This window comes from Sarcophilus harrisii, chromosome 1 (assembly GCF_902635505.1).
Source record: "Sarcophilus harrisii chromosome 1, mSarHar1.11, whole genome shotgun sequence".
Taxonomy (NCBI): domain Eukaryota; kingdom Metazoa; phylum Chordata; class Mammalia; order Dasyuromorphia; family Dasyuridae; genus Sarcophilus; species Sarcophilus harrisii.
Window position 1 is genome coordinate 93,140,363 of NC_045426.1, and position 24,014 is coordinate 93,164,376.

Genomic DNA, 24,014 nt, shown 5'->3' on the forward strand with positions numbered 1-24,014 from the left:
ATTAATTAGCTTGGCCTACCCATGAACAATTGATATTTTTCCAATTGTTCAGACCTGGCTTGATTTGTATGAGAAGTATTTTGTAATTGTGCTAATATACTTCCTGGTTTTGTCTTGGCATGTAGACACACAAATATTTTATTTTGTCTACGGTTATTTAAATGGAGTTTCTCTTTCTGTCTCTTGCTGCTGGGCTTTGTCAGTAATAAATAGAAATGCTAATAATTTCTGTAGATTTATTTCATATTCTGCAACTTTGCTAAAGCTATGGATTGTTTCCGGTAGGTTTTTGGATGACTTTCTAGAATTCTTTAAGTATATCATCATATTATCTGCAAATAGTGATAGTTTTATTTCCTCGTAGCCTATTCTAATTCCTTTCATTTCTTTTTCTTTTCTTATTGCTAAAGCCAACATGTCTAGTACAATGTTGAATAATAGTGGTGATAATAAGCATTCTTGTTTTACCCATGATCTTATTGGGAATGCGGCTAGTTTGTCTCTATTACAAATAATGCTTGTTGTAGATTTTAGACAGATACTGCTTATTATTTTAAGGAAAGCTTCCTTTGTCCCTATGTTCTCTATGTTTCTAATAAGAATAGGTGCTATATTTTGTCAAAAGCTTTTTCTGCTTCTATTGAGATTATCATTTAATTTTTGTTGGTTTTGTCATTGATATGGTCAATTATGATAATAGTTTTCCTGGTAATAGTTTCAAAGGGATTGAACCAACCCTGCATTCCTGGTATAAATGCCACTTGGTTATAGTGTACTATCCTGCTGATAAGTTGCTGTAATCTCTTTGATAACATTTTATTTAAAATTTGTGCATCAATATTCATTAGGGAAAATTCTGTAATTTTCTTTCTGTTTTGGCCCTTCCTGGTTATCAGTGCCCTGGTATCAGTGCCCAATTCCAATAAACTTTAGATAGAAATACCATCCAAATACAAAGAGAGAACTAGGAAGACTTGATGTAAATTAACATATGCTTATGTCTGCTTTTTTCTTTTTCTTCTGATTTTTCTCTCCCAATATGATTCAAAATGAAATACATTAAAAAAACCAAAGGTATCTGTATAACAAAAAAAAAGTTGTTTCTATATGTAACTGGGGAAAATAAATTTAAAATAAAATAAAAATAAAAACATATCACTCTACATATATGTATGTGCATGTATATATGTACACATGTATGTATACACATACAAATATACACACCATTTGATTTTAAAAAGAGATAGCATGCTGTAAATAAAAAATAAAGATAAATGTTTTCTCCTGTCTCTTCAATAATACTTATTTCACTTTTCTCTGAACAATGACATGTTATTTTAAAAATTATTCATGTACTCCTCTTCATTTCTAATTCCTAATCCAAATGATGCAATTTTATCACTGTTCATTTTCTGATTTTTCAATACTGAGCTTAAAAATTTTTTTTAATTTCTTTTAGTAAATATTTTCCAGTCAGGGAGCTAAGTCCACTTTTTAAAAAGGTGATACAACAGAAAGTAGGACAAAGCTTCCTAATTGCTTGCCTATTTGACTTTTCCAACCATATTTTTTTTTCTGGCTTAGGAATAGGATCATCAAAGAAATCTCTATCCATGTCATCTTCATGAGACCATCAATCACCTTTGTTTTTCCCATTCAAAGCTATAGTGCTTAAGGAAGAACTAAGTTTTGTTTCACTAGCTAACAGATGAAGATTTTTGGTCTTTCTTTTTAATGAGGAGATACTTGTATAACTGATATTTCAGTGGTCTTGGTTTTATATGAGACCTTGTCATTTTTCCTTCTGAGGATTTTGGTGGAGAATGTATATCAGATGGATTCAATACTCCCTTCCCACTAAGCAAATTTTTTTCTTTTTTGCTAACATTGTCAGCCTTCTGCTTCAACAATTCCTAAATCTTGGGCTAAATTCTCTCAAGCTTCAAGTCTGGCACTGTGCTTGTTTCAGGCTGAAAAATGGCCCAAGTGAAGTTGAGATTGAAAAACTGAAGGAATTCTGCACAAGCTTTGCCACTAAATGACTATCTTTGGTATTTACAAAACACGTTTTCAAGTTTTCATTGACTTTCATTGTTTTGCTTTCTAATTTTTTTTCCTTGTTCTTCCACTGCTAAAAATTTAACTGCCTGTAGTTCAGCCTTAATCCTATTGAGGACCTTGTTATTGTGTTGTGTCTGCACTAGCAATCTCACATCTCTGTGTTCTCAGTAGCCGATGTCATTGCTACAGCCACTATCATGATTCTCAACTTTTGCAGGGGTAATATTCCTAGAAATTTGCACAAAAGTAAAAACACGAATGTTGATTCATTGAACCTATGAGAAATAGGGGGGTTAGGTTCCTGTACGCACTAAAAAAACCATAATCTTTCACTAAAGATTCTTGAAAATATATTTTTCTGCATATAATTCTTTATAACAAAACATTAATTCTGATAATCTGTAGTTTTCCTAACATAGTAACCATAAAATGAAGTACACAAAATAAAACTGGTAACAGAAAACATTTTTTCTTGCTAGCAATTTTCTAGAATTTTGTGACCTTTTGTACTAACATCTCAGTAAAAACCATTATTTTTAGACAATATTCCCTTTTCATAATAAATGAAATCTGTAGTACCATAACTAATGTACAACAAATCAAATTCTTAAAATTAAAATTCTTTTTAAATCTGAATTTTAACCTTCCATTTTGTCAGATGGCAGTGTGAGAGCATTGTACTGTATACTGTAGTAAATGTCTCTGTCTTAGCCATACTCTGAAAACCAAGGAAAAGGTTGCAGATATTTTTTAATAGCTGCTGTCAGAAATCACTATGTCTCAACATCACCTCTGATACTCTATCCTTCATGGCTGGTAGATTGCATTGGAGATCATGAAGGATGCACCAGTTTGAAATTATCTGTCAATGATGTCTGCTTCTGCAGCATTTAAGATCTTTATGGATCTCCCTGCTAATAGTGACTGCAGACATTCTGGTATGAAGTTTATCTAACACTTTTATTTTTTCATTAATCTTCATAGCTAACTTTGCACACTTGGGCTTAGAACCTGAAGGACTTGCTCTATACTTCGGGGGAATAATTGCAATTTGAGTTTTAAAGGCAAACAATAAAAATATGCAACAAATAAATGTGGAGCTCTTTGCAGCAGTAGAATGAACAAGACCTGTGAAATATCCAGTAATATACCAGCCATTCCATAAACTGCCTAGATGTTTTTGGGGAGATAAGATAACTGCTTGGACCACTGTGAATTCCTTGAAGATAGGTAACATGTTTAATAATTTTTTCCATCTCTTCTTGTACCTAATACAACATATCAATAATATGAAAAAACAAAATATAAAGATTCAAGAAAGATTTATTGAAGAAGTAAAATTCTTGCTTTGTGTGGTTTTTAGAGTTTATGCTATGCTTCCATACATATGTATATGTGCATATATTTTGTACTTATATATATGTGTGTGTATATACATATATACACTACATTATTTGTAAAGCTGGAAGGGAATTTTGAATTAAACTTTTCATACTGTTGACATACTTTCAGGCAAAGGTAAACTGTTTTGCTCATGAACTCTAATGCCTGCAGTTTGTCTGATTCTCTAAAATATGTCCTAGAAATTCTTACTCCCCGATTAGTTTCCTTTGCTCTCTTATCCTTCACAGTTGGTCATCATTTTTGAGCTTTTACTGAGGAGGAGGTGGTGAGGGCTTGAAGTACTTTTGACAGTACTACAAAACATTGAACCAAAGAATCTTGAAGAAACTGATGCAACCAGTCCTAAGTGCTGGTTTGTTATAATGCAATTATCTCTGTTTCCACTAGTTCCTTCCCAAGAATTTAAAGATGCAATTAGTCCACCCCAAATACAATTCTACAAAACCTTTCTTTACACTTTGAAGACCCTCCAACTATAATACCATTTACTTGTCTATAAGCTCAGAGGTAGGACTTATTTAAGCAGGATTTATTACTCTATATAAAATAACTGGAATTGCCCTGATTCTAGAGCTGCTAGTGAGTTTTGCATAGAGTGAAAATAAACCTAGGAGTCTTAGCAAGAACTTGATATAACAACACAACAAATTGTGGGTCTCATAAGACTCTAATGGGCTCCCTCCTCCTACTCTGACCTGAAGACCACAGTGCCTGAGGATCTCTACCTAAACTACTGGTTATATTCCTTCCTTATCCTTTTCTTTCCCATTCTGAAGTTGTCAGTTCTGCCCTCAGTTGGGGGAAGGTTGTTGGAGGATTGATTAGTCTAATTGGAAGTGTCAGTCTTGGCCTTGTAGGAGAATGGTCAACTTCCTCAGTTTTGGAGGTGGTTTTCCCAGTTTGGGAGATAGATACTGCCCTAATACTCCCTTATTCCCCTTCCCTCATCCTCTATACTACTTTGGGTTTTTCAGTTACACTATGTCACATTATCGAATATCAGATAAAAAGGCCTATTGTTCCAGCATTGAAGGATTCATCTGATTCACATGAACATTTAATGTCATCAATTGACCCCAAACACATATACATGTATATGTATATATATACATACATACATATAATGTATATATACAAGCACACACAAATATATACTTAGATATAAATATATGTTTATATAATTAATTTCTTCTCATATTTAGGATTTATTAATTTTTGAAGAGACATATTAAAATCATCTTCAATTGCTTTCTTACTATCAAAATTTTTTGCATTTAAGATATCTTTTCCTTTATTTAAACACTACATCATTCAGTGGATATATATTTAATATTGATATTGTTTCATTTTTTGAAATATGCCTGAGGCCATGACACAGGCCCAGACTTCCTATTCCCTTCTCATTTTTTATATTCTTTCATTATCTCTGGTTTCTTGTAAGCATAATTATGCATTTTCTCTATTCCTTGTCTTTTTTTTCTATCACTGTTGTTTTATCTAAAGTTAGGCTTACATTTTTGGCTTTTTGTTGTTGTTGCCTAAAACATATTACATTTTATTCCTTCTTTTATTATTTATTCTTTATGTTTTAGGTATGTTTCTTTCATAGAATAAATTATTGGGTTGTATTTTCTAATCAAATCTGAAGCTTTATTGAACAGTGTGTAGAATTCTGGACATGAAGTCATGAAGACCTTTATTTGGATCCTGCTTGTATGATCCTGGCTAAGTAACAACCTTCAGGAGGCTTGGTTTCCTTGTCTGTACAAGAGAATATATTTCACAGGATTGTTGTATCAAATGGGTGAGGAAGAGAAAATAATAAGCATTTATAAATCACCTACTATGGCAGACATTGTGTTAACTGCTTTACAATTATTATTTCATTTAATTCTCAAAATAAACCCTGTGAGATAGATGCTATTATTATTTTCATTTTACAGTTGAGGAAACTGAGACAAACATTAATGTCAGACATGTATACTTATGTTGTATTTAATTTATACTCTAATATATTTAACATGTATTGGTCATCCTGCCATCTAGGGGAGGAGGTGGGGGGAAGGAAGGGAAAAATTGAAACAAAAAGTTTGGCAATTGTCAGTGCTGTAAAATTACCCATGCATATAACTTGTAAATAAAAAGCTATTAAAATTTTAAAAAATAATGTCAAACAAATAGTCATTAGACTTAAACTCGGGTCTTCCCGAATCTGGGCCCTTATTCTATCCACTATATGGCCTCTAGTCAATTAATAAACTTAAATATGTAAAATGCTTTTCAAACCATAAAACAGTACATAATTGAGCCATTATTATAATCTATTTTGCCCCCTTGGTCCATTTTATGGATGAATATAGAATTTAGAAATGGAAGGGATCTCAAAGGTATTCTACTCCAATACCTTCCTTATTTATATGAGGGAACTGAAGCTTAAAAAACTGAGATGACTTGCCTATAGTATAGATACACATAGTAAGGGGCAGAGTTAAGGCTTGAACCCAAATTTCTATGATGTCAAAACTATTTTTTTCTGCTGAAACTCTATGCCTTCACTATTGAATTTGTTTTTCTCCATCAAAATTTGTTATTAAAAAATAGAACATTATAATTTGATTTCCTTGAAGTAATTAGATATCATTTTGCTTCCCAGAAATATCATTCTCTTTTCACTGTCCAGGCTAAGTCTCCCTGATCTATTTTTTCTGTCAGTGTCTTTCCCTCCCTCTTTTCTTTGACTATCTTTGCCTCTGTCTATCTGTCTGTCTATCTGTCTCATTGTTTAGGATCCCCCTTCCATCACCACCATCATTCCAGCTCTTTATTTAAATAGCAGAACAATCTTATTTTATTTTTTTTTACCAATATTCTCATATAAGGTATGATTTTTAAAAGACAATAACATTTTCTTCTCACCTATCCAGATTGGATAGATCTTCTCACCTATCCAGTGTGGATCCAGATTCCACCTATCTCTACTCATCCTACATTTTCATTTGCCTCATTTTTGGTACTTTATTTTCAGAAATATTTATTCCAGCTGAATTATTTAAAATCATAAAAAACCCACATTGTTAAAATGCCGCACTCAATATCCCAGCAAATTTAGAAAACTTGATGGTGGTCACACATGACATAATGAATGAAGGTCTAGGTCTGGAGTTGGAGGACCTAATGAATACATTGACTAGAATCCCTGATATGTTTCAGTTTTGCACAGCTAACTTTCCATAGAGTGAAAATAATGGCTGCCTTAAACACACAAATGCACACACACACACACACACACACACACACACACATGAGTTCACCTGCCTAATGACAGGCTGATCTTATCTTTTAAACTACTTTTATTACAAACGCTGCTGGTTTAGACACAGTTTTCCATCAACCTCTACCTCTGATGGATGGACTCCTTGGTTCCATCTCACTAGGCAGTCCCAAGGTCATTGAACAGGACCCCTAATCATGTTATTGTGAAACAAAGGGGCAAATTTGTTTCTCTCACTCCCTGCTGAGACATTTGTTTAATTTTTTTAGGCAAAGTGTATGCATATAAACATGTGCATACATACACACATGAACACACAGAGGATCCTTTTACAACAAATATACTCTGCTTCAGTAATTTGATATAGTAGATTATAAGAATTTGAAAAAAAACAGAGACTTAGGATACAGTAATAAGAATGTCAACAATTTGACTGCTAAGAAAAATTAGAATCTTCCCTTTACAGAATGCTTTTTCTATTAAATCTGGTTCTTCAGATGATGTGGAAAATGAAATAGAATGTGAGGAAAGTGCATGAATGGAACTGTATAGTGAAGAGAAGAAAAACTTTGAGTGACATCTAGAAGCATGTCGTTGGGGTCACACTGGGGTTTTGTCCCATGGCAAATTTATAGAGTATCTTTCTCCCTGGTCTTTCCCCCTTTACCAATAGTGTACTCATACCTTAAACTACTTTTATTTATTGCTTTGTAGGCAACTCTCCCATACACCCAGAAGTACGCACACAGACACAAATTTCATTTCTTCTCCTTAGCAGTAGCTTATTATTCATCAGCTGAGATTCTCTGGGGGTATCCCAGGTCTTTGCTTTCTCCTCCTGGCAGTGATATCCAAAGTAAGCCTCTCTCTGACACTATTATCCTCTGCCCCAAGTAAAAAAAATTGCTAGTTGTAACTTTGGTACCATGAAAAGGCTAGGAAAAGCATTCACAAAGTAATAGAGAATAACTTCTCTGTTCTTTCAGGGCATGTCATCCCAGAAGGAAGCCGAGTCCTTCACAAACATGAATTCATTTACTTGAATAATGCTTTTATATAAGCCAATTTTCTTATTTGCACTTGCATAGTTATTTGTATATGAAAGTGTTAAAGAGAAGAAAAAATCATTTCTCCTTTTTATTTCATCCTTTCTTTATACCTATACTGTCAATGTCCCTTTTTGTTTTTGACTGATATTTTATCTTCAACAATCTGGAGTTCTATAAAAATTTAATAATGTTTCCTGGTCATTCTTTAAGACCTTTTTGTTACCTCCTGTATCATATTACCTTTGCATAAGAGATTGTAGCTGAGAATTCCTTTCTGGGCAATTCATTCTTTTCTTTTCAATGCCTCAGTATGATTTTTTTTTCACAATCATTAGATGACAGGTGATTCAATTCAGCATTTCTTCTAGAATGCCTTTAATGTCCAAAGCATCTAATAAAATACACAAGGAACCCCAAGCTTCCACTTCCCTTTGGTACATTTTTAATTATAGGTAGTAGAGTGCTTGGACTTTCCTGTGCTCCTAGAATGTGTTTAATCACCCACAATAGCTTCAGAGGTCCAGCTGCTTCTGTCATCACTCAAACTAAGGAGACTCAGGTGAACCAGTGAGCAAAGTAATCCACATGGGTTTTAACTGTGCTTGTTTAGGATTATAGTCATTGTTAAAAACCTTTCACAAAGTTTTTGATTTGATTTTCTTTTTCAAAAAGAATAACAAAAGGTCAACTAGCTAAGCTTGTTTTTTTCTCCCATCATTATAGATACCAATCATATAAAGAATAAATTAAAATCTTATAATTTATTTTACAGTTTAACTTGGATTTAATGGAATTGGAAAAATGAGACTTTCCAGAAAGTGCTCTTCTATCTTCTTCCATTATTACACTTAAGCCATGAACTTCCATTTGCCTTTGCCTTTAGGCTCCGTGCTAAGCATTTTTAGGGAGTGGTTCTTAATTTCAATCTAGTAAGAAATAGAGAAAAGCTTCCAAGTTGAAGCAAAAAGTAGTCTCCATATAAAAGTTTCTCTTTTTTACATTTAATTTAATATCAAAATCTCTCCCCACGCCAAAATGGACATTTTCGTATACAAATTAAAACAGGAACAGAGAACTGAATGTGAAATTGTGTGTCTATCACATGCAACTTGTTTTAAATTTTCAAATATAGAAAATTATTATCCTTTTGCTTTCAAATTCTTATACTTAACCTATTTTTCTGAACTTATTTTTATTCTCTTGTGTTTATTTTTTTTGAATGCTCCAATGATCCTCTTTTGTTTTTGTAACTGTTATAAGCTCCATTCTCTTCCACCGTCCTAATTCTCTCCAAGTAAAAAATAATAATTTTTAACAAATATAGGTAGCAAAGCAAAACACATCCAAATGTATGCTGTGTCTAAAAATGTATTCCATATCTTACACATGGGCTCTATCATCTATTATTCAGGAGAAGTGTACCTTATTTCATCATCAGTTTTTTTTTTTTTTTAAATGTTTAGCTGATCATTTCATTTGAAAGAGTTAAGAACTTTTTACTTCTCTTTCTATATCTTTGTATCAGTTCATACCGCTCTACTCTGGGTTTTTTTTAAAATAGAACTTTCTTAATTTCTCATGGCACAAATTTTTTTTTATGTTTATCTAGCATAATTTGTCCAGACATTTCAAAATTCTACTTTAATAGACAGAGAGGCTATAAATAGGCATATATATATATATATATATGAGCTCTTCTCTGCTTTCTTTGATCTCTTTATGGTAGAAATCTACTAGTAATATCACTAGGTCAAAGGGTAAGTACCGTTTAGTGACTGCATCATTTTATTTTATAGATCCTCCAATAGTGTTTCAATGTAACTATCTTGTCACTTGTAATTTTCTCTTTGTCATCTTTGTCAATATGATAGATGTAAAGTAGAACATGAGCTTTTTAAAAATATGTATTTTAAAATTATTAATAATTTGGAACATTATTTCCTTTTGCTAATAATAGCTTGGATTTCTTTCTTTGAGAATTATCTGATTATTTCTACTAATGTCTTTCTTAGTACTGACATCATTTAAGGTCGTCCAGTTCCTTGCCTTGATTCTTACCTTTTTGCTATATGTACTCCGCCTAATGAGGAGGATCTTTTGAATTTTTATTAGTGTAGTAGATACCAGAGAAACCTCTTGAATAACATTAATTCAAAAATATTATTGATCAACCAACAAAAAAAATAATTAAATGCCTTCTATATGCCAAGTACTGAGGACATAAAACCATTAGTCTTTGAGGATAGAAAGCTGAAAATGAAATAGTCTCTGCTTTTATGGAGATTATGTTATCTTGGGAAAATCAACTTTTATATACATATTTACATACATATGCATATATGTAGATAGATTAGATAAGTAGACAGATTAAATAGATTGATAGGTAGATAAATAGAGTTTGTTCTGTGATTTCACTGATATAGGGTACCTTGGTAAGGAGCCTTCTTTTACTGCTATAGGTCAGCAACATCTCTGAAACTTAAGCACTTAACATAGTGTCAAACACAAAACACCTAGAACTTAATAAAGGTAGATTGAATGATTGGTTAATTGGGTTAGTCACACCAATGAGAATTTAATTTAATTTAATTCAAGTGAATTGCTTAGGATCTGTATGGATCAGAGGTAAGACTTGAAACCAGATAATCTGGACTCTAAAACTAATTCTCTAAGCCCTACACTATACTCTGCCTGTCTTGCTCCCTAACTCTCACCATCTCTGTTTCTGTCCATTTTTGTCTATCTCTCTCATACACAAATTAACATAGCAAATCAAGGTAGTTTAGGAGTGGCGGGGGTCAGCAATTGGAAGACTTAGGAAAGATTTCACGTAGAAAATAGTGACTAAACTAAGACTTGAAGGAAATAAGGGATTCAATGAGAGAGAGCTGAGGAGATAGAATATTATAAACATGAGAGATGACTAGAGTAAAAACACAGGGAAGGTGCAGTGTTGAGTTTGGGTAAAAGCAAGAATACCAGTTTGGCTGGATCACAGTGTGTGGGAAAGGGAACAATAGAATAATTTCTATCTACTATTGAGAGTGAAATTGTCTTGATAGGGCTTTTAAGAAGATAGAAAGAAGATTAAATTGATTGGGAGTGAATTTAACAATGAGAATTTGAGGATGACATGAGGAATCTACTGGGCAATAGAAAAGAGGCTAACATTGATCATCAAGTTTGGTGAAGGAATAAGATATCTAACAGTGTAAAGTTACAGACAGATCTTATGCCTTTCAAAGAGCATTTAGGTGCTTGCTTTGGCAGCACATATACTAAAATTGGAACGATACAGAGAAGATTAGCATGGCCCCTACGCAAGGATGACACGCAAATTCGTGAAGCGTTCCATATATTAAAAAAAAAAAAAAAAAAAAGAGCATTTAGCCCACTATCCATGCCTATATGCTTGTTTTTCTTATTTTGCTTAGTCTTTTCAAGTTATTAGGTCAGGTTAATGTGTATTAAACACAAATGATCACTCTCAAAGATTCATGTGAGGTATTAATAATTGACAGTGAAGAGAAAGGTATATATAGATCTAAAAACAAATTACTATGGAAAGGTCTATAAAGGTCAGAGAAATATGTTTTAGGATAACAAGAAAGACAGAATAGTGGGATGTGGAGATGAGTGAACATAAGTGAAGTGAACACTAGAGAATGCCCAAGGTACTTCCACTCCTTTTGTCAGAAGTATTAGCATAGATAAGTAGGGCAAGCACTGATAAAGAGACAGTGCAATGGATAATCAACTTCAGTCAGGAAAGATCTGAGTTCAAATTCTGTCTCTAATATATACTGACTATATGAACTTCAGTAAGTCACTTCATGTCTCAGTGCTCCAGATTATTATATCCAAAGCAGGTGCTGATCTTATTAGAGATACTTTATTCACAGAGTATTGCTTAAATCAGCTGTGTCAAACTACAAACCACAATAGGATATGGAGATTTGTGGGCTGCACATTCCCTTAGAAAACCACAAATTAACATTGTCTATGTTGTATTTTTTTTGTCTTGTTAGATATTTCCCAATTACATTTTAATCTTATCTAGATCCACATGGGAATTTAGTGGACTTCATGATGCCCATAGCTCCATGTTTGATACCTTTGATCTGAAACAATGAAATCACATGTCCCTTATCAAGATCTTTTCTTGAAAAAGATTTGAACATGACCTTTCAGATGTAATCTGATGAGGGCAAAGTATAGGGGAAGTAGCACTTTATTCTTGACATTGAGATTTAACTTGATAAAGTGATATATGTGCTATATTTGGAGTTAGACGTAATCTATGTTTTTTGCCTCCAATATTTGCTCCTATCTACAATGAAGGCATTTAAACTAACTTGATGAAATTAAGGCACAGTTATAGAAATTCCTTGATTTAGCATTCTAATAACTGTTTTTACTAAATGAGATTAGTTTGTTATGACTTGTCTTTGATGAGCATAGATGGCTCTTAGAGATTGAGAATGGACCTGATTTCATTAATACTAAAAGGGAAAGCCTAGATGAAGAAATTTCTACCAAAAAATACACTCTGGTACTTTATCTGCAACTTGTGTCTTAGAGATTTGCTTAGCATACTCACAGTTTAAATGACTTGCTTAAGGATACACAGCTAGTCTAGGTCAGAGCTAGAACTTGAATCTAGATTATCTAAGGTTTGAGGTCAGCTTTCAATTCACTCTATCAAGCTGGTTCTTTTGTAGAGATTTATAATTTCCCTTTCTATATGCTTATAGGTTATCTCTTTAATAATATTGTTAAATTTTGCCAATAACTGAGGTTAATATCACTGAACTATAAATTAAAGAATTTATGTTCTGCTATTTTGAAAAATTGTGATAATTTTTTCATGCCATCTCCAATCTTTTAGTATTTTTCATATTTTCCAAAGTTTTCAAAGATCACTAACATCATATCAGATATCACATTTTTAGTTCTTTCATTATCCTGGGTAATTTGAAAATAAAGGAGCAGAGCTTAAATCCCATCTTTGACACTTACTACTTGTGTGACTTTGGGCAAGTCATTTAACTTTTCTCAGTCTAAATTTTATTATGTACAAAAATGAAAGTTGAACTAGGTGATTTCTAAGGTCATTTCTAATAATAAATATATAATCTTGTATAGTTAAACTTAGAGATTTAAAATCATAGAGTGTTCAGGGTACTCCCTTCATGATCTTAATTTTATTTTGGATTTGTTTTAACCTTCTGTGCATAAAGATTATTTGCCTTGGTAAAGAAAATGGTAAGAAAATAAAAGTCAAGTAATACTATCTTTTTATTATGGTCAGTTATTTCATCTGCCCTGGGCAGCTATCGTATCCTTTCTCTTAACTTTATCATAAGTGGAAAAGCCCTTTTATTTTATTTTATTTTATTTTTTTAACGATTAACACTGCACACAATTTAATCTGAATTTTAACACTCCTGACACTATTCTTAGAGGACAATGCTACTCTTTTAGATTCATGTTCATTTTATACCACTGCGATATTTCTTGTACATCTTTGTGGGTTGTTTTTTTTTTATATAAGTCAATTAGTGAGTTCTCTGTGCAATCACACCAGTCCATTTAGATATCTCTTTCTTTTCATTAACAGAATAATTTATAATCATTATATCAAAATTTTGTTTTTTAGAGCATTCCATTCTCCTTGGGTTCACTTTCCCAATAGAATCTTAGGTGATGGGATCATTTCTAATCTATCCCTGAATGCTTTGAAATATCTTTACTCAAAATCAAAATTATACATCAATTTCTCCTTTTTTTTGCTGAGAAATACAAGATATGGTTGGTTCTATTTAACCAGCCTCTTCCTTTGCACTGACTAGAATCATTAAGATTTGTCACTTGCTCTATTTTTTGGAAGACAGAGAAATCTAATAGTGGTGTTTGCAAATTTTTTATGTTCCCTACTATTATTACATATTCTCTAAGACATATTTGTTATTTATTTTATGAAGTTATTATCTATTTTTTTTTCTTTCTGGCCCAGAAGTCTATAGTTCTTACTGTAAAATATCACTTCTGCTTCTCCTTCCATTAATTTCCATCTAATGTTCTCTACCATTAGTTATTTAAGAACATCAAGTTAATTGGCAATTTCACCTTTCTGAAATTACTTCATGTTCTGTTTTTGTATTTATGTACTCAACTGCATGTTTTACTTTCCTGAGTAGGTATTATTTCCTTTGTTTTTCTTTTTTTCTTTATATTTCCATAACATAGTATAATGAAAAACATCACTGCACGTGAAACTACAAATCTATTATTTACAACTTGCTATTCTTTTTAAAGACGTAATCAAGTTATCATGTAAATTTCTTTTTTCCCTTTCTTCCCTCCATTCCTACACATGGCTGCCATTAGACACAAATCTATGTAAAATTATTCTATATATACTTCTATTAATCATTTATTTCTCTTATATCCTCTATAGTTAATTTGGGTATCTATAGTATGATTATAACATAATATTAATAATTACACTATAATTATATTACTTGTAATATTTATAATTTAAATTTATAATTATTATATTTATAACACCATTGTGTTAATATAATTAATAATCATAATAAAAAAATTATTTATTCAAAATTGTTCTTAAACAATATTGCTATTACTATATATAATGTTCTCTTGGTTCTGCTCATTTTACTCTTTATCATTCAATATGTCTTCCCATACTTTTCCAAAATCATTGAGCCCTTCCTTCCTTCCTTCCTTCTTCTTCCTTTCTTCCTTCTTCTTCCTTCCTTCCTTCCTTCCTTCTTTCCTTCCTTCCTTCCTTCCTTCCTTCCTTCCTTCCTTCCTTCCTTCCTTCCTTCGTTCCTTCCTTCCTTCCTTCCTTCCTTCCTTCTTTCTGAGGCAATTGAGGTTAAGTGACTTGCCCAAGGTCATACAAGTAGGAAGTGTTAATTATCTGAGGTCATATTTGAACTCAGGTCCTCCTGACTTTAGCGTTGGTGCAGTCCTATCATTTCTTATAGTATAGTAATATTCCTTCACAATCATATATTACAACTTGTTCAGCCATTCATCAATTGATGGGTATCCCTGCAATTTCTAGTTCTTTGCCAACACAAAGAGAGCTGCTATAACTATTTTAGAATATAAAGGCTCTTTTTCTTTTTTCCAAATCAGCTTTGGAAATAGACCAAGTAGTGGTATTGTTCATTCAAAGGGTATGGATAGGTTAATAATCCTTTGAGTATAATTTTAGATTGCTATCCAAAATGACTGGATCAGTCCACAATTCCACCAACAATGAATTAGTGTCCCATCTTTCCCAAGCTGCTTTGTACATCTAAGGTGCTTAATAAATATTTCCTGAATTGGTTTTTTAATATTCTCTTCTTTAGTTTATGGGAATGCTTTACATGAAAATAACTTTTTGTATAAAATTTTCTGCTCCTTTTTTATATAGTTCTTTTGAATATTATACCTTTTTAGAGTATTGCTGATGATCAGTTATAACCCATTAAATATAAAGTATACCTACGAGAAAGAATTTATTTCTTTATCCTAAGTTTCTATATTTTAAAACATTTGTTATCCATTCCCTCTCTTCCCCTTTAGATTCTTTTCTGATTTATTTTCCCCTGGAAGCACATTTTCTATTAGACTTGGGTTTCATCATTTCCTTTAGCAAAGTAGAATTGTTTGTAATCAGGGATTACCGAGAACTGAAGGTTAACAGAACAAGTGCAAAAAGTCAAAGTGAGCAAGTGGAAAGAACATTATTTAAATAGTTGAATATTGGGTGAAATCTGCACAGTCAGTAAGGGAAAAAAGACAAATTAGGAATGATGGACTAGGAAAATATGAAGAGATTGGGGGACTGAAGATGTGAAAATGAAGAAGACAATGAAATGAAGATTTAGTAAGCAAAAAGATAAAAGACATAGAAGAATAATGGTCAGAGAAGGGAATTTCAGAGTTCAAAAAAGTTCTGCTTTCCATATATAGGCTCTCTTCTCATTTCAATCGAGGTTATTCCCCAAATAAAGGATTCTTTGTGCCTTCTTGTGTGTGATTCTACTATTCACTGAATTCCCTTCTGTGTTCTCAATAGACTTAACTTTGCCTTCTTTTCTTTAGCAAAACTTCTATTGATTTTAAAAGCAGTTTTGCCTGAACTGGGATTGGACCCCAGGAGTGTGAAATCAGTGAATCCACAATTTTAATGTCCGACTGGGACTCCATTAAATAATCTCCTACCTGAATAGCTGTATTTCGGTAAATCTATACTATAGCATCTAATATTACTAGGGAGAAGTGAATAAATTGCTCACTTTTTCATGGAGAGATATTAACTCTTTCTAGGTATGGGGATATTATTTAATACAAAGGCAAAGTTACTTAGTAAGTAGAGCCTAAGCTAAATATATCTGCCAATTGCATTTATCTATAAAGAGTTGCACTATTCTAGAAGGCCTTAATAAAACAATCTATAATGTTTAGCATCTTTACTGTATATGCTGCCAAGGAGAAAGAGTTCATTGCTTAATATACAGATACTCGGTGGGAAGAAGGACGTTGTTACTTGTGATTTACAGAGGAAAAAGCTGACGCACAACAACATCATCTCTACCCAACCATCACCTTGGGGAAAAATTTACTGGCTTCAGAAAATGAACAGTTTCCATGTTCCACTCAGTTAAATATTCTGCATCAAACTTTTGTGTGCAGCTCCATTGGAGGTATATTTCACACAAAGAGGAATAATGTGAGAAGAGAAAAGGGAATTGATTAGCACCAAACTGTATATTTGGAAATGTTGGGCCTTTGTTAAGTTGATATATATAATTTAAAATCCCAATCAACAGCATTTTTTCTTAATTACTTCAGAGCCCATTGGAAGAAAAGAAAGAAGGAAGGAAGGAAGGGAAGGAGGGATGGATCTGCAATGCTAATGTTCAGCATAGCAATTAATTTGTCTAAGTCATTTGCCTTAGAACTCTGCTATTCTGCTCTGTTTTCTAGCACATGGAATAGCAGTATGAAATTGTGAAAGGGGTACCATATTAGGAAAAGGAGACTACAGAATAAGTCCTCACTGACATTTACTATGGGCAAATAACTTACATTCTTTGGATCTCCATTTTTTCATCTGTAAAATTAGAGTATGAGTAGAAAATCTGAAGATCAGTTCAAATGATCTATGGCTCTAAAATATACTTGTATAAATATTGAGTGGATTCCATTTTGCTAGATTGTTAGAGTTTCTATGCTGAACCTATTCAAATTATTAATCTGTTTGAATTCTGCTCCTGAATTCAGGAACGATAGCTCATTCTGCAGCTGTTAAAATTTTTATTTTTTCTTAAGTTAAACATCATGAAAATTTCTAAAGAAGACAAATTTCTGAATTAGATCTTTTCTCCTTCATACTTAGATAAAAGCCCCTTATACTAACAGAACTAGATCATTCTTTGATTGTTATTAGTCAACAAACCTAATGTTAAGTATAAGGGGCTTCATTATTATATAAGCATTTCCATTATTCATATATTTTTCTTCTTGACCATAACTCCTAATCATGAATGATGATTTCATGGGGGTAGAAAATGGAAGTATAGAGAAAAGATTTATAAAATTTTTAGTTGTATAAAATTCACTGAAAAGTTTGCCTACTTCAAAATGAAATTCAATTTAATACTCAGTACTTCAATATTATAGGCCCCTTAAAAATTCAAGCATTTCAATTAAACTTGCAAGGTTTTTAAACAATCATTACTTAGAAGGTGAAAATAATATAGATTACAAATAGAATGATGTTTTCTTTTAATTATTGGAGATAAATGCAGCACAATGAAAGATTTAAGAAATAAATACTCAAATGGATATATAATCTCATTGATTTGGATATTACCAATCTGATTCTTATAATCTTTCAAACTCTTCCAAAATTAGAATGATGTATAAGAAACAAAGTAATTATAATTATTTTTATAGTCTAAGGCAGCAAGAACTTTAGCAAGGTAACAATAATCTGATGAACTAATCATGGAGAAGGAGCATCCCTAATTCCAAAGGAATTCTTTGAGCACTACTTCCTCTACCAGACCTCGTACTCTACCTGGACTACGTAATGTAGCCCACTGGTTTGTGCTCTGGGAGTCTCTAGGTAAATGCCTCTTCATGATTAATTGAGCTACTCTTCAGAGAATAGAATTAATCTGTTCTTGAAGCCTTTCTAGTTTGGTAGAATCTTCTAGAATTGGAATTATACTAGCACAGCTTTTAAGAACCCAGATATATTTCTACATTATGATAGACTTTTGTGGAAAACTTCTATGTGTACTTAATGTCTATATCTACATCTGTGTCCTATTTATATTTATATATCAATATAGAATTATATATGAAGTTTTCTAAAGGAGAAATACAAACTATCAACTTGGATAAATACTTAAAATAATCACATAAAAGCAAATTAACTGATAATTGTATCTATCAAGTTAGAAAAGATAGTAAAATATGGGAAATCTTTTTTTTTGGAAGGGTTATGATGAGACAGACATAATTCATTGTTCAGTTATTGAAAATATTTTGAAATTAGGCAAAAGAAATTGTAAATTGCTTATGCCATCTGACCCTCATATTATACTATCGATTTCAAGGAGGTTATTGTTAGCAATAAGAGAATAAAAACAAAATCAATCATAGCAGCATTATTTGTAATAAAAAACCACTTGAAACAAATATTTATCAAAATGAGAACCTTGTTTTCTCTCAACTGGAATGTGCAATTCTTGAGAAACAGAAACAATTTCATTTCTTGCAGTTCTACAGGCAGAACCTAGCAGGCATAATGCCTGCCACATTGTTAACATTTAAATACTTTCTGATTCAACTGATTGATTGAATGGCTGAATGCATCCTAAGTATAAAATGGAATAGAACATTATGGTCTCATTAGGAATGAAAAAAATTCAAAAAATCATAAAAAAGACTGGTATGAAATGCTGTAGACTGAAGAAATCAAAGTTGAAAGAAAAATATACACAGTGAGGGCAACAATGTAAAAAAAAAGTCCTAACAAAATTGTAAATACAAAAAAAAAATTAAATTGGAAAAAAACACCAGTTAATATTAGCACCTTACTATTGAAAGAAAATACATATTCCTTTTTTCTGTAAACAGCAAACCAACTGTTTTGGGGCAACCTATTTTTTAGGTAGAAGTGAGCTGAAACCAGCTTAAACTTGATTGTTAAATTTTCAATGTGAGTTTTTATGCCTCTGAAATTGGCAAATGTTATAAATCAAAGATTGATCTGTAATTTTGTTGATTGTATAAACTTAAGAAAGAGATGGAGAAAATGTCAGTAATATACATTAAGGTCAAATATGTGTCCTATGTACCTATTGGGGAAATAGGGGGAGGGAGCTGTTTGTTAAACATTTACCAGCTCACTCCTGTTTGAGTTTGGGTGTTTGTTGGCACTTTTGTGCCAAAACAAAATGTATCCACAAATTATTTTAAAATACATTAAGAATTAAAAAGATAAATTAATAGAAGATCATAATACAGAATCTTATGATAGTAATATATTCAAGAAATACTTAGAATATCAAACATACACTACATATATTTATATATACATGCATATCTATCATATAAACATATAACCACTGTGTTTATATAATACACATTCTATGAATATCTTGGTGATAAAACCCCAGATTAATCCTTCTAAATGTAGAAAGTGTATCTTTTGAAAATGAATACATCTTTTTCATTGTTACAACTGGGAAGTCAGGCTTGGAGCAGACTACATCAGGAAATGAATCATATATATTTTTGTGACCCTGGGCAAGTCATTTAACTCCAATTGCCTCAGGAGGGGAAAAAAAGAAGATGAACTTATCTCACAGGAATCACAAACTGATTCAAGAAGAATATTCTCCTTACTTTAAAACTTCTCCAATCCACAACTGACCATTATAAATTACACATTAAATACAAAATGCTTTCTGGGGTATTTTCATCTTATGAATATAAAATAGATATGTTCCAGCTAGGAGTACAAAATCATTTTAAAAAGAAAAGAATAGTATTAAAGAAATACAAGGTATTTTAAGAATAACAGGTACCGGTTGCATTGTACAAGTGACCTACTTATATTGGCAGATCTGAAATATATTTCTTCAATATTGATACCTTATACAATACTTCACATCTATATTATTTTACAAAGTGTTTTTAATATTCATTATTTTATATGACCTTCTTAACAATACTATGAAGTAGGTAGAGAAGATATTATTATCCTTACCTGACAGATAAAAAATCCAAGCTGAAAGAGATGGTGTAATTGCTCAAGGTCAAATAGCTCATAATTGACCTGGTCAAGGTTTGAAACCAGAATTTCCAATTATAAATTCATTGTGCTTTCCACTATGCTCCACGCTGGCATTCTTCTATCACATAAGAAGCTTATACCTTCATAGTCTATTAGGAGACTAATTCTATTACAACTGTATTTTTAAATTTAATACACTTTAAGAATAGTTAGGTTTACATCATACTAGCTAGAATTTACATAGCATTTTAAGGCTTGTAAAGCATTTATATGTATTATTTCCCTTGATCCTTACAATAAACTTATTATTATTCTCATTATTTCAGATGAAGAAACTGAGGTTTACTGCCTAGGATCACATCAAACTAATCAGTGTCTGAGACAGGATTAGATTTCAAGCCTTGGTAACTATAAGTTCAGTATACTACTCATTACAGTGCCTCACTATCATCTTATCTTATCTCTCCCCTTTCCCAAAGAGCCATAATTTTTTTAAAATAAAGAATAACAGAGAACAGAAAAAAAGCTGTTTTAGTAAAATTAAATAGCACATCAGTTGAATCTAATAGTATAATCAGTATTTCTCATCCATAACCTCCTACTTCTTCAAAGAAGGGAGCAAAGCATATTTTCCTATTTCTTCTTCAGGGACAACTTTAATTAGATTACTTCTCCATCATTTCAATATCTTTTTTGTATTCTTTCTATTTTTGTTGTTTTAGTCATACTGTGCATACTATTTTTCTCTATGTATATCACTAACTAATCACTGACAGGGTCAAGGGTCAGACTCAAATTTTTGCTTATTTTGTAATAGTTAACATAACTTTTACGCTTCTCTGTATTCATACGAATCATTAGTTTTGGCACAGTAAAATTACACTGCATTACATATCATTACATGCCATAATTTATTTAGCCATTTCTCAATCAATAGACTTTTTTTCTAATTTTTAAAAATTTTGCTTCTAAAAAAAAGTGCTACTATAAATATCTTTGTGTATACAAGAACTCAATTTTACCTTTGATTTTCTTAGGGCATGTACCTAGGAGGGAGTTATCTGGATCAAAGAGTTTGGATATTTTAGTTACTTTATTAGAATAATTTGATTCCCAGAATGATTGGACCAATTTACATGTCTACTAACAATGTGTTAGTCTCTTTCTGCAGCCTCTCTAAGACTATTTTCATCTCTTGTCCTCCTTGATAATTTTCTGTTATGCAATATGTGTATGCAAACCTTAAAGTTTTTTGGCTTGCATTTCTCTTATTTGTGTATATGGTTATTCAAAATTTTTCTTTTGAGAAGTTTGTTCATATCTTTTGACTACTTATCTATTGAGGAATGATTCCTGGTCTTATATATGCAATGACTTGATATATACATGGTGAAATATCAAACTCTTATCAGAAATATTAGAAGCAAACTTTTTCCTCCTTCAATTGATTCATTTCCTTCAAAACTTGGCTGCATCAATTTTGATTGTAGTGACACTTTTCGATATCATGTTTGATATCGAAATCATGTATGATTTTCATGCAATTGAAATTATTTTATCTTTTTTTTTTTGGTTGCCTCTATTCCTTCTCTATTTTTGAATTTTTCTCCTCTGAAAGATACCAGATCTAGGTCTTTTTCAATTGTTTTTTATTCTATGATTGTACAGGGCTGGAACTCTGAGAAATATGCTTGAAACAAGGTATTAACTCAATGGAATTGATGAGATAACGGTTCTCTAATTCACATATGTACTTATGTATGGCGATGCAATGGTTCTCTAGGTCACACATAATCTGTATGCTGTAATGATGCAATTACAATAAGATATATAAAGGCTAAGAAGGACTGGAAGAGAGACATTCTAACTTTGACTAGCCTCGTGGAGGCTGTCCTGCCTCCTGCCCTCTTGCACTAAGATCAAGTCTGGTCCCAAGGTCCTCCAGAAAGCTAGCTGCAAAACTACATGTGACCTTTAATATTCTTGTATCTATTTTGAACTGATTTTTATATATGCTTTAAGAAGTTGGTTAATTTCTGCCAAATTGCTTTCTAGTTTTCCAGCAGTTTTTTAAATCACATGTAGAGTTCCTTTGTAACTCATACTCTTTGTTTTAGTAACTTTTAGCTTATTAGTTCCTGATTCTTCATTCTCTAGTTTGTTCTTTGATTTACTTTTCTATTTTTTAATCAGTCTCATTTTTCTAATGACCTAAAATATAGGTTTGGTATAAAGCACTGGTAGAAATTTAACTGTTCTCTAGACAGAGAATTTCAAGTATTGGAAATAACATGCTTGGGAATATAGAATAGATCAGTGTTATGAAGCAAAGAGGGTAAAACTAGAGTAGCTACAAGTTGTGAAACCAAGCCTCAAGGGCTAAACAAAAGGGTTTAAATTTGACTTGTGCAGTAGAAAACTACTGATGATTTCTGAGCAAAATAGCATAAAAAGCCAGATTTATATGTGAGAAATATTATTATGATCTTGATTAAAAGGATAGATATATCCTTTATAAGCTTATAAGTGATATAGAAAATATAGTAGAGAAGCAAAAGAGTGGTAAAAATTCAAGGTCTTTTGTTGATGGTTCATTTACTTTTATGTTATATTTAATACAGATCTTCTTGTAGTCAAGCAAAACGAATTCTTACATTATCTGAGCCAAAAAAATGTATCTCATTTTGCATTTTAAATTTATTTTGCTTGATGATGCATATTTATTTTCAAAACTTTTTTTTCAGTTCAGTGAGAAAGCATTGTTTTGTCCTTCATTTTTGAAGAGGACCAATGGCATTACAGGATGATGTCTTCACTTGTACATGAATTGGATTTAAGTGAGGCAGAATTGCACAGTCATCAGCTTCTTGTCTCTTTTGGAGTCATTGAACTCCAGTTGTCAAGACAAAAGTTAAGATGACTAATAATGGCCTGGAATGCAGTGGATTACCTTGGCATCTTTAATGTTTGATTAAGCTCTAAGTATTCCATGGTACTTGCTTCAGTTGCCTTCATGGACATTGGGACAAATTGTTCTTATCTGCCCATTTTATCAGGAGAAAATATTCACCTGATTTGGATAGACACTGCCTCAAGTCATCAACAGGCTTTAAGCTGGGTGAGAATATAGAAGCGAGATAAAACAAACACTTGCAAATGAGAAAAAAATTGACCAAATTAAAATTTTTAAAGTGAACACTTAAGTCAAAGTTGAGACCATTTTTCTAACTCCCATTTTTGCCACTAGGAAGCCTTATGAACTTGGGAAATTCACTTTCCTTTGGATCTCATTTTCCCCTAAGCAAAATGACAGAAGTGGGTCACACTTTATGATTTTGTGAGATATGGAACCAGGCACAAAGAGATTAAGTGATTTACTACAGAGTAACCAAGATTCTGTAACCAAGATGGCATCATCTGATTTTAATCAAAATTCTTTTTTACCTATAAATGTTATCAATAGACATTTATTAAAAACTCACTACATGTCAAGTGCTGTCTTAAATGCTGGAGGTATAAAGGAAATGGGAAAACAATTACTGTTCAGAAGGAACTTAAATTTTAATTGACTCCCCAAAAACTATTTTGATGACCTAGAAAAAATAACAACAAAGTTCATATGGAAAAACAAAAGGTCAAGAATTTCAAGGGAATTAATGAAAAAAAAATCAAATGAAGGTGGCCTAGCTGTACCAGATCTAAAATTATATTATAAAGCAGCGGTTACTAAAACCATCTGGTATTGGCTAAGAAATAGACTAGTTGATCAATGGAATAGGTTAGGTTCAAAGGACAAAACAGCCAATAACTTTATCTAGTGTTCGACAAACCCCAAAACCCCAGTTTTTGGGATAAGAATGCATTATTTGACAAAAATTGCTGGGAAAATTGGAAA

The 24,014-nt window shown here is 32.0% G+C and overlaps 1 non-coding gene and 1 pseudogene across 1 annotated transcript; one reads left to right on the forward strand and one right to left on the reverse strand.

The window, feature by feature from the left end:
* Window positions 1-1,279: 1,279 nt before the first annotated feature.
* LOC100925500 lies at window positions 1,280-23,140 on the reverse strand (annotated as a pseudogene).
* LOC111719414 lies at window positions 11,040-11,146 on the forward strand. The gene has a single exon (XR_002769563.1). It is a non-coding gene; the product is annotated as a U6 spliceosomal RNA (small nuclear RNA).
* Window positions 23,141-24,014: the final 874 nt, after the last annotated feature.